Source organism: Herpailurus yagouaroundi, unplaced genomic scaffold (genome assembly GCF_014898765.1).
Source record: "Herpailurus yagouaroundi ecotype Mexico unplaced genomic scaffold, PumYag 160, whole genome shotgun sequence".
Taxonomy (NCBI): domain Eukaryota; kingdom Metazoa; phylum Chordata; class Mammalia; order Carnivora; family Felidae; genus Herpailurus; species Herpailurus yagouaroundi.
The window spans coordinates 25,883,975-25,895,930 of NW_024412401.1; the positions used below are offsets into that span (position 1 = coordinate 25,883,975).

At 41.8% G+C, this 11,956-nt stretch overlaps 1 protein-coding gene across 7 annotated transcripts in view; it reads left to right on the plus strand.

Annotated features, from left to right (window-relative positions):
* INVS (inversin) overlaps positions 1-11,956 on the plus strand; it is a 157,327-nt gene that overhangs the window by 128,791 nt on the left and 16,580 nt on the right. The window lies entirely within an intron of this gene.

An 11,956-nucleotide genomic window follows, 5' to 3' on the forward strand; every position in this document is an offset into this window, starting at 1 on the left:
GATGGAAGCAGTTTTCGACTGTTGAACACTCTAGCACAGGTCCTTTATGGCCACAGATTATTCACATTCCTCCCGCAGGCACAATATTCTCACTGTTTTCTCAGGACCCAAAAATGTCATCTCAGTCACCACATGAAGCTTGAAGTTTGGGCTTTTGAGGCATATGTCATGTCCAGATGTTGTCAAGTTTCCCCAGGTGTGAATCATTCCAGTTCAGGGACTAGTCAACCAAACACACATTATCAACCCCCAAACACACCCAACAAGCAATGGTGAGGCAGGGACAAAATAACCATAGTAGACACCCTTGCTGCACAAGGGGAGAAATGAGAGGCACATAACAGTCACTAGCCCATAGCAATTCTGAAAGCCAGCTGGCTATACCTTAGCAGGTCCCCTACTCTGAAGTATGGAATGTTCCTTGATTAGGCTATGGTTTTACCCCTGTGTGTGGTTTCCTAGTCCATTATTCTCCTTGTCACTTGGCTCTTCCACCTGGGCTTTCAGTTCTGCTCTCTGAGACATCTTCCTTTCCATAAGACATAGCCCATGTTTGCAGTTAAATAGCTTTCTCAGCCTATTTCCGATCAATAGGAATTTGAGGTTCCAGAGGCTCCCGTTTGTTTTGAACTGCCTCAGCAGTTCAAGCTGGTGATACTCTTTGTGATGCAATTACCCCAGAAACTTTCTGGGTTTCCTATGAATCTGATTGGGTTCACTCCATGTTCTAAAACTACATCCAGGGGTGCCTGGGTGGCTTAGTCGGTTAAGCATATGACTCTTGGTTTTGACCCAGGTCATAATCTCACAGTTTGTGAGTTTGAGCCCCATGTAGGGCTCCACACACTGACCGTGTGGAGCCTGCTTCAGATTCTCTCTCTCTCTCTGTCTCTCCCTCTCTCTCTGCACCCCTCTCGCTTATGCACTCTCTCAGAATAAATGAATGAATGAACGAACGAACAAATAAATAAATATTACCAAAAAAATTTTTTAATTAAAACAAAAACTACATCCATAATTATTTCCCAGACAGGCCTCTCTCTATTTTGGGTGGCTCAGGCTGCTGTAGTAAAATGCCCTTGAAGTTCTTAAAGTTCTTTTGTTTAGTTTAGAGTGCCTACAACACACCATCTTAGATATTTTTGAGGTCTTAATACAGGGTTGCACAGTAATTCTCTTGATTTGATCTTTATCCATAAGTTGTATTTTACTACGAGACTCTTTCACTGGCTGGAAAGAATGAAAATGGGAAACAGTTTCTAACCCGGCACATTTTAGGCTCTGTATATTTCCTCTAGATTCCACATGCAAACTGAGAAGTTCTTTCCTAATTTTCTTTCTTTCTCCCCACACCTTATCATACGCAGCTAAAAAGGCCAGTTGATATTTTCTTTGGTGATTGAAACTGGAAATCTCCTAAACCATGTTTATAAATTCATTAGGTATGTTTTCTGTCTTCTAAGTTACTACAGGTAACTTATGCCAATTTTGCCCTTTATTCTGCCACTGAGTAATACAATGGACCATTCTCCAGACTCCAGTAGTGATTTTCTCTTTGTTCTTTCAGCCTGTGCTAATAGTCTCTAAAAGCCTTTCCAGCTTCTGTTCACTAACCGGTCCGAGTCCATGTATGGGTTCTTTCTTGTTAGGCTGTCGGTTTCTGTGTTAGTTATCTCTAGTGACATAACAAGACCCCAAAAACTGAGTGACTTAAAACAACGATTTATTATTTGTCACAATTCTGTGGGTTGTCTGAGCAGTTCCTCTCCTAGATTGCTATGGCTCACTCGTGTGGCTGGTGGAAGGTTGGCTGGGCCAGAAAGTCCAAGATGGCGTCCTTCACATTGGTGCTGGCTGTTGGCTAAGGTGTCTCAGTTCCCTTCTCATGCCCTTTCAGCCTCCAGGAGGTTAGACCATCTTCCTTGCATATCGTTCTCAGGGCAGTGCTCTAAGAGAGAGAAAGCCAGAAGTGACAAGCTCTCTTGAGGCCTAGGTTCCAAAACTTTCGTATCACTTCTGCCCCCTTCTGTTAATCAACTCACAAGGCCAGTCCACATTCAAGGGGATGGAGGCATAGACTCCACCTCTGGTTTGAAGATGTTGCAAAATCACATTCTACACTGGGATGGAAAGAATCTTTGGCCACAAGGAGCAATGTGTCTCTTATTTCTGTGTACCTAGCACTTCTGAAGCAGGGGAGCTCCTCATTTATCTGAGGGCAGGAACTGGTGTCCTGAATAAAGAACCTTTGGGAAGAGCCAGATTCAAATATATGGACAGTGCCTCAGAGAAGCCCAGCATCCAAACTTGGGGGAAAAGTAAGAGGAATGGAGGCTAGTGAGCCTGATTCAGGTGTAAGGAGAGGGAGCTGCAGTTTCACGGGCAGCCTTTGCCCTCCTTTACCTGCCTAAGAGGCCAGAGTGCAAAGGAAAATTGGGAGATACATCTAGGAATCGAGACTGGCCGTTGGACTGGAGCTTCTCTAGCACAGTATTCCTGGGAAACCCCAACATAATTGGGCAGATGGCACCCCGAGATACTTTGTGTTTGGCTAAGAAGGGTCATGAAGAAGGGTCTCAGCTGCTTCAGCCAATCAGTACTCACACAGTGTAGACCTTGAGAGGTGGGCATCCCTCTAGGAGCCCAGAGATGGGAAATGTGGGCCACTTCTTTTTCTCCTTCATCCTGTCTCATAGAAATAGACGATGTTAGAGCTTGAGGGTCGTTAGAAAGCATCTAGTACAGCCTTCTCAACACAAGTCAGGAAACTGAGGCCATGGAAGAGGAGTTTGCCCAAGGTCTCTTAGTAAGTGATTTCTTTCTTCTCTCACATAGTAATTCTTCCTCTCTTGTTTACAGAGTGTGTAGAGCATCATGGCTAAGTGCATGAGCTTTAGAACCAAATAAACTAGGTTCACATTTAGACCCTACCACTTACTAGCTATATAATCTTGATCAAGTTACTTAACCTCTTGAAGCATCCATTTCTTTATTTGTAAAAATAATAATAATAATGATAGATGATAATACTGCCTGTCTTAGAAATTTGTGAACATTGATGAGATAACCCATGAAAAGATTTAAACACAGTGCCTAAAGCACTCTATAAATATGAGCTGTTATTATAATTAACCTCATTATTATTTCAAATAAAAGGTAGGGAAGGAAGGAGACATAATATTTAGGAAGATCACTGAGCGGAGGCTGGGTTTAGAGGGCCTAACTAAGACACAGTAGCAGAAGGGTGAAGAGTAGAGGATGGTCTGGAGAGTAGAATTGAGAGGACTTGACAGCAGATGGCCTGTGGGAGGTGGTAAGATAAAGTTGTCTTTGAGTCAGTGTGGTTTTCAGGAGAGTCTAGTGGAGGAGAAACTCACTGTTTTAAGGGCCATCCCTGGTGTTATCTTATTTCTCACCATATGGGCTGCCGAGCATAGTGGGTATGACTGGTGGGAGTACGTGGGCCCTTACATTCGGCACGTGTACAATGGGTAAGGCAGAAATGTCAGTTACCACCTATATGCCAAAGACTCCCTGACCTCTTCTCCTTGTTCCGATTGACTTATGTCTTCACTTGGATGTCTCATAGGCGTCGCAAACCCAACCTATCCAAGACAGGACAGATGAAAATTTTATGCAAACCTGCTCTGTGTACTGGTTAACGATATACTCATCCATCTGTACGTTCAGTCCAGGAGTAATCCTTATCTCCTTTTCCTTTACCACCCATGCCCCATCTGTCACCAGGTCTTATCTCATTTACTTCCTAAATATCTTTCAAACCCATTTTCTCTCTCTCATCTACCACCATATATTCTGCCTGGCATCTTCTTACCTTCATCTCTAACTTGGACTATTATAGTAGCTCCCTAACTGGTGTTACTTATCTGCTCTGGCTCCCCTAATCCATTTTCCTCTCTGTGAACAGATTGGTCTCTTCAAAAATGAAACCTCATCATATCTCTACCCCCGCCTTAAAGCCCTGGAATTAACCACTTCTCCAGTGAATCCTGGTTCCCTTTGTTGAAGAATGGTATTAGAAATCAAGATCTGGGGGGTGCCTCGGTGGTTCAGTGGGTTAAGCAGCTGACTTCAGCTCTGGTCATGATCTCATGGCCTGTGAGTTCGAGCCCCACGTGGGGCTCTGCTGACAGCTCAGAACTTGGAGCCTGCTTCTGATTCTGCGTCTCCCTCTCTCTCTGCCCCTCCCCCGCTTGCCTCTGTCTCTCTCTCTCTCTCTCTAAAAAATAAATACACATTAAAAAAAATCTTTTTAAAGAAATCAAGATCTGAGTGCTAGGTAGGCATATTACTACTGGAGTACCATTGCTCCTAAGCCCTTTCAGCAGACAGAGCTAAAACTTATTTACATTTATTTCTGCATCTAGCTGTGTGTATGTGTATTACACACACACGCACACACACACATACACACACACACACACACACACACTCCATGAGTTCATATTTATGATACCTCCAATTCTATTCAACACCACAGAGTTTATTCTTTTCTATTTGAAGTGCTCCCTCCAGCAGTGAAAGATCGGCTCCCTTCATCTATGATACATACGTTTATTTGTTCAATCCTAGTATACAGCACAGCAGTTTCAGAATTGCTAACCCATACCCCCGCAAGAGACAGACTTACTACCTAGAGCACGGTATTTACAGACATTACTTTTTGTCCTTTTTGTCCTTACAGTATTCAGCCAAAATCTGTTTTTGTGAAGTTACTTAGGTCAGTTTTCTTCTTTGCCTTTTAGTGTGGTTACCTAATTCATTTGTAAGATAGTTAGGTTTGTTTGTTATTATTTATATTCCATTTTGAGTTCTTTTCCACATTCTAGTTGATTTTAATTGTTGGGCCTTTTTTTTGTAGTTGGGTACTTTTTATTTAAACAGGAAATGATGTCTTTCCTAATCACAAAATTAGTTAATGTCCATTACAAAACAATTTTTGAAAGATAAAAGAACAAAAAATAAATAAAAATCTTCCTTAATCTTAACAACTCTTATAACTTTGGTTCCATTCCATCTACTACAACTTTCCTTTTTTTTTTTTTAATTTTTTTAACATGTATTCACTTTTCAGAGATGAAGAGAGACAGAGCATGAGCAGAGGAGGGGCAGAGAGAGAGGGAGACACAGAATCAGAAGCAGGATCCAGGATCTGAGCTCTCAGCACAGAGCCTGATGTGGGGCTCAAACGAAGGACTGTGAGATCATGACCTGAGCTGAAGTCAGTCACTTAACCAACTGAGCCACCCAGGCACCCATAGAACTTTCCTTTTTTTAATTCAGAAAACTGTGGGCATCCTGTTTTGAGATCTTCTTACATTGTCTCCTTATTTTCAACAAAAATGTTACTAGCTGCTTAGTATTATATCAGATTATGAATACAACATGACTTGTTTATTCATGTCTGTGTTGTAGGACATATAAGCTAAATAGACTTTCATATAAATTTTTGTGTACATCTCTAATTTTTATGGCTCTTTAAACATCCTGTCAAATTTCATTCCGGGAAGGTTGCAGAAGGTTGTCGTACCCTTTTATTTTCCTATAATTTATTTATTTTTTATAATTTACATCCAAGTTAGTTAGCACATGGTGCAACAATGATTTCAGGAGTAGTTTCCTTAAGCCCCTTACCCATTTAGCCCATCCCCCCTCCCACAACCCCTCCAGCAATCCTCTGTTCTGTATTTTAAGAGTCTCTTATGTTTTGTCCCCCTCCCTGTTTTTATATTATTTTTGCTTCCCTTCCTGTATGTTCATCTGTTTTGTCTCTTAAAGTCCTCATATGAGTGAAGTAATATGATATTTGTCTTTCTCTGACTGACCGATTTCACTTAGCATAATACCCTCCAGTTCCACCCACGTAGTTGCAAATGGCAAGATTTCATTCTTTTTGATTGCCGAGTAATACTCCAGTGTGTGTGTGTGTGTGTGTGTGTGTGTGTGTGTGTGTGTGTGTACACCACATCTTCTTTATCCATACATCCATCGATGGACATTTGGGCTCTTTCCATACTTTGGCTATTGTTGATAGTGCTGCTATAAACATTGGGGGTGCATGTGTCCCTTCAAAACAGCATACCTGTATCCCTTGAATAAATACCTAGTAGTACAATTGCTGGATCGTAGAGTAGTTCTGTTTTTAATTTTTTGAGGAAACTCCATACTGTTTTCCAGAGTGGCTACACCAGTTTGCATTCCCAAGTCATACCCTTTTAAAAGCAAAGAAACAACAACAACAAAAACAACCAAACTCTCTCCAAACATTTAGGCAAATAATGATTTTATTGAATCCTAGTTAGCAGGATAGAATTTTGTCATATTTTCATTGGCTTTGTGTATTTATTTTCTGGACTGTTCACAGATGTCCTCTGTCAATTTTTATATTGGTTTTTCATTTTCTTAATATTCCTTTTTTTTTTAATGTTTATTTATTTTTGACACAGAGAGAGACAGAGCGTGAGCAGGGGAGGGGCAGAGAGAGAGGGAGACAGAATCCAAAGCAGGCTCCAGGCTCTGAGCTGTCAGCGCAGAGCCCAATGCGGGGCTCGAACTCACAAACCGCGAGGTCATGAGCTGTGCCGAAGTCGGATGCTTAACCGACTGAGCCACCCAGGAGCCCCAATTTTCTTAATATGTCTAAAAGTTTGTTACATAATAAAAATAGTAACCTTTGTCTATCATAGATAGTGAATGTCTTTTTTCATTTTACCTTTTAATTCTGTTTAATTTTTTCTTTTGAGATTTTTCTTCTTGTGATTTTATGCTAAGAAAGGATTTTCCCATGGGGCTCCTGGGTGGCTCAGTCAGTTAAGTGTCTGACTTTGGCTCGGGTCATGATCTCGTGGTTGGCGAGTTCGAGCCCCACATCGGGCTCTGTGCTGGAGCCTGGAGCCTTCTTTGGATTCTGTGTCTCCCTCTCTCTCTGCCCCTCCCTTTCTCACACTCTGTCTCTCTCTCTCCCTCGAAATAAATAAACATTAAAAAAGAAAAGAAAAGGTTTTTCCAACTTCAAGATCTAACAAACACAGCAATTTTTATTATCTCAAATTTAATTTTTTATATAGGGATGGAATCTAATGACTTCTTTTTAGATAATAGGCAGTTGTTCTAGCCATATACATGGAATAATCTTCATGGAGTAATAGCCATATACATGGAGCTGCAAAATTGGCAGCGGGCTTTGTGAATGACGGCTTCAGGAGGGGTACAGCATCCCTCTCTGGGTCCACACCCACAAATTAAAAATGCTATCAAGGGTGCATGGGTGGCTCAGTCGGTTGAGCGTCCGACTTAGGCTCAGGTCATGATCTCACGGTTTGTGAGTTCTAGCCCTGCGTCGGGCTCTGTGCTGACAGCTCGGAGCCTGGAGCCTGCTTCAGATTCTATGTCTCCCTCTCTCTCTGACCCTTCCCCACTTGTTCTCTCTCTCCTCTCTCTCAAAAATAAATAAATAAATAAACATTAAAAAAAAATTTAATACTATGTTTATTATATACTTTTACAAATGGGTATATTTTTAGCTTTGTCTTTTTTCTAATCTATCTATATTAATACCCAAATCACATTATTTTATTACTAGTTAATAGTATCTAATAGCATCTGTCTCCATTATTTTTCCTTTTCTTTATTGAGGTGTGGTTGACATACAATGTTACATTAGTTTCAGAGTTACAACCCAGTGATTGGACAGTTTTGTACATTAGGCAGTGCTGGTCACAAGGGTAGCTACCATCTGTCACCATACAACCCTATTATAATATTATTGACTATATTTCCTCCGCTGTACTTTTCATCCTGTGACTTATTCATTTTAGAACTGGAAGTTTGTACCTCGTAATTTTTTTCCTTTTAATAGAGTTTACTTTTTAGGGGCACCTGGGTGGCTCGGTCGCTTAACCGTCTGACTCTTGATTTCAGCTCAGGTCATGATCTCATAGTTCATGAGATCGAGTCCCACATCGGACTCTGTGCTGACAGTATGGAGCCTACTTGGAATTCTCTCTCTACCTTTCTCTCTGCCCCTCCCCTGCTCTCTGTCTCTGTCTCTCAAAATAAAGAAATAAGCTTAAAAACTAAAATAAATAAAATAACTAAAAATGTTTTTAAAAAATAGAGTTTACTTTTTAAAAAAATTTTTTTTCAACGTTTATTTATTTTTGGGACAGAGAGAGACAGAGCATGAACGGGGGAGGGGCAGAGAGAGAGGGAGACACAGAATCGGAAACAGGCTCCAGGCTCCGAGCCATCAGCCCAGAGCCTGACGCGGGGCTCGAACTCACAGACCGTGAGATCGTGACCTGGCTGAAGTCGGACACTTAACCGACTGCGCCACCCAGGCGCCCCAAAAATAGAGTTTACTTTTTAGAGCAGTTTTAGGTTACAGCAAAATTGAAACAGAAAGGCCATACACTCCTGGCCCCCAACACATGCATACGCCCCCACTATCAACATCCTATACCAGAGTGGTACATTTGTTAAAAGTGATAAACCTACATTGATACATTCTTATCACATGAAGCCCACAAATTACATCAGACTTCATGCCTGGTGTAGGCTTTGACAAATGTATAATGTATCCACCATTAATTACAGTGTCATACAGAATAGTTTCCCTGCCTGTGTTAGTCAGGATTCTCCAGAAAAACAGAACCAATAGGATATATATAAAAGAGGAGGTTTGTTATAGAAATTGGCTCGCTTGATTATGGAGGCTGAAAAGTCCCACGATCTGCTACCTCCAAACTGGAGAACCAGGAAAGCGGGCGGTATGATTCAGTGAATCTGAAAGCTTGAGAACCAGGGGAGCAGATGGTGTGAGGCCGAGTCCCCGGGCTTGAGAATCAAGGGGATGAGGGGGCTGATGGTAGAAGTCCTGATGCAAGTCTGAAAGCTGGAAAACCAGGAACTCCTGTGTCTAAGGGCAGGTGACGCTGTCCCAGCTCAAGCAAAGAGAGCAAGTTTCCCCTTCCTCCAACTTCCTGTTCTATTAAGGCCCTCGGTAGACTAGATGTTGCCCACCTGCATTGGTGGGGGCAATCTCCTTTACTCAGTCTGCCAATTCACATGCTAATTTCTTTTGGAGACACGCTCACAGACACATGAAGAAATAATGTTTTCCCAGCTGTCTGGATGTCCCTTATCCCAGTCAAGTTCACACACAGAATTAACTATCACACTGCCCTATGAATCCCCGGTGCTCTGCCTAAGTATCCTTCCCTCCCTTGAGCCCTTGGCAACCACTGATCCATTTACTATCTCCATAGTTTTGCCTGTTTCCAAAAGGTCATTTAGTTGGGATCACACAATAGGTAGTCTTTTCAGATTGGCTTCTTTTTCGCCTACTAATATGCACTAGTGATATTCGTGTAGGGAAGTAATATTTCACTTGGGAATATCCTCCATGGCTTGATAGCTCATTCCTGTTTAGCACTTATTTCCTTTCCATTCATTTCTGTTAAGTGCTGAATAATATTCCATTGTCTGAATGTATCACAGTTTAACCATCTATTCAGCTACTGAAGTACATCTTGGTTGCTTCCAAGTTTTGTAAATTATGAATAAAGCTACTCTCAACATCCACGTGCAGGTTTTTTGGGTGGACATAAGTTTTAAATTCATTTGGGTAAATGACAGAGCACAGTTCGTGATTGTATGGTAAGAATGGTTGTGTATGGAACCGCCACACTATTTTCAAAGTGGGTGCACCATTTTGCATTCCCACCAGCAATGAGTGAGGAGTTCCTGTTGTTCTACAGCCTCTTCAGCATTTGGTGTTTTCTGTGTTTTGGGGTTTTCAACCATTCTAATAGGTGTGTAGTGGCATCTACATTGTTAATTAATTGGGGCTTTTTTTGGTGTATGTGAACCATTATAATGGTTCTAAAAGTCAGAGCTGTACAAAAAGATATGAACAGAGAAGCGTTGCTCTCCCCCAGGCCCACTACCCAGTTCCCATTTCCTTCTTCTTTCTATCCCTTTCCTGACCCATCCCAGTTAGTACCCAATCTCTTCAGTTTCTGGTTTATCCTTTCTATATCAGATACAAAGGGGCGCCTGGGTGGCTCCGTTGGTTAAGCATCCGACTTCTGCTCAGATTATGATCTCAGGGCTCATGAGTTCGAGCCCCACATGGGGCTCTGTGCTGACAGCTCAGAGCCTGAAGCCTGCTTCGGATCCTGTGTCTCCCTCTCTTTCTGCCCCTCCTCCACTTGTGTTCTGTCTCTCTCTTTCTCTCAAAAATAAATATTTAAACATTGAAAAAAACACAAATGAGGAGATACAAGGATATTTTCTTATATCCCCTTTTGTCTTACATGAAGAGTAGCTAGTTTGGATATTTTTTTGCACTGCAAAATAGTTATTTGAAAGTCTGTTTCTGAAAACACATTATCTGGATACCCTGTGTGTCCATTTTTATTGTCTTGTCTTCTTATCTGCCTGCATATCTTTGATTGAGTGGTAGACATTTAATATAAAGAACTATAGGGGCGCCTGGGTGGCGCAGTTGGTTAAGCGTCCGACTTCAGCCAGGTCACAATCTCGCGGTCCGTGACTTCGAGCCCCGCGTCAGGCTCTGGGCTGATGGCTCAGAGCCTGGAGCCTGTTTCCGATTCTGTGTCTCCCTCTCTCTCTGCCCCTCCCCCGTTCATGCTCTGTCTCTCTCTGTCCCCAAAATAAATAAACGTTGAAAAAAAAAAATTAAAAAAAAAAAAAAAAAGAACTATAGAAATAACTTGAGACCTAAGATGATATTAATTCCTCCAGAAAGGATTTGCATTGGCTCCCAGCAGGCATTTAGGAGTGTGAACAATCCAAGATCACCTTAATCCGGTTTCCAGAATGAACAACCCGAGATCACCTTAACCCAGTCTCCAGAACTGAGATGATGCAAAGCTGCACTCAGTCGCTGCAAGTGTCAATTTACCACGCATTCCCCTTTTCTCCTAAAATAGAGCCCTGCAGGGTTCCGTCCAAAAGAATGCTTCTTGCAAGGTTCTGGACTCCCAAGTGTTGTCCTCTAGACCTTGAGGAAATGCTTCCCCTAGGAACATATGGCCCCAAATGCCTTGCTCATCTCTGTTGGTTACCTGCTTCTCCTGTTGTCTTGGCCCCCTATTTTTCCTGACTTGTTAGCCTTTTGATGTCTTCAGGCAGGTGGTTTGTAATATTTTGTTAGGCTTTTCTATTGTCCTCAGTGGTGAGTATGCCTCAATTCTGCCATTATAGAAGTTCCTGCATTCCTTTTTACATTGAGTCTAAAATGTTTCATTTTAGATGTTGTATTTATTGATTTTTCAAATAGGTGTGTTCTTTCCTCTTATTTTTAAATTCTTTGTGTGTTTAATCAGTTCATGTGTGTGTGTGTGTGCACACTATTCTATTAGCTAAGTTCTTGCCAGTCTAATAATGCTATTGTGTCTGTTAACTCATTCATGGTAGATTGTTCCCTCATGCATTTTATAATTTCGGATTATGAAGTCATTTTCAGAAGGACCCCTCTGTGTGGCCTGAGTTGAGGGAATGCCATGTTAAAGCAATATTGTGTTTGCTTCTACAAAGCATCTTGCACCACCATCTTGGTTCTTATATGAATTTTTCCTATGGGTTAAGAATAAATGAAAATGAAACCACGTGAGGCAGAGAACTTGGGTTTTGAATTTTCAAAGGAGACTCTTTCCCCCAGCCAGAACCCAGGCTAAGACAACCTTGCTTGTTGTATCCCAGTGCTGGCGGTTAGATTTTTTTTTTTTTAATCTGGACTATCATTTCCCAAAGGATTTACCCCCTCAGGAGTCCTGGCTTCATGCAGGGTCATGGTTCTAGCTAACTATCTGCCTGCAAGCCCTCATTTTCTGTCCTTGTCAGGATGTGCACAGCCAGATATTTAATAAGACCAACTGTTGCCCACTCCACCGCTACTATCTGCCCAGAC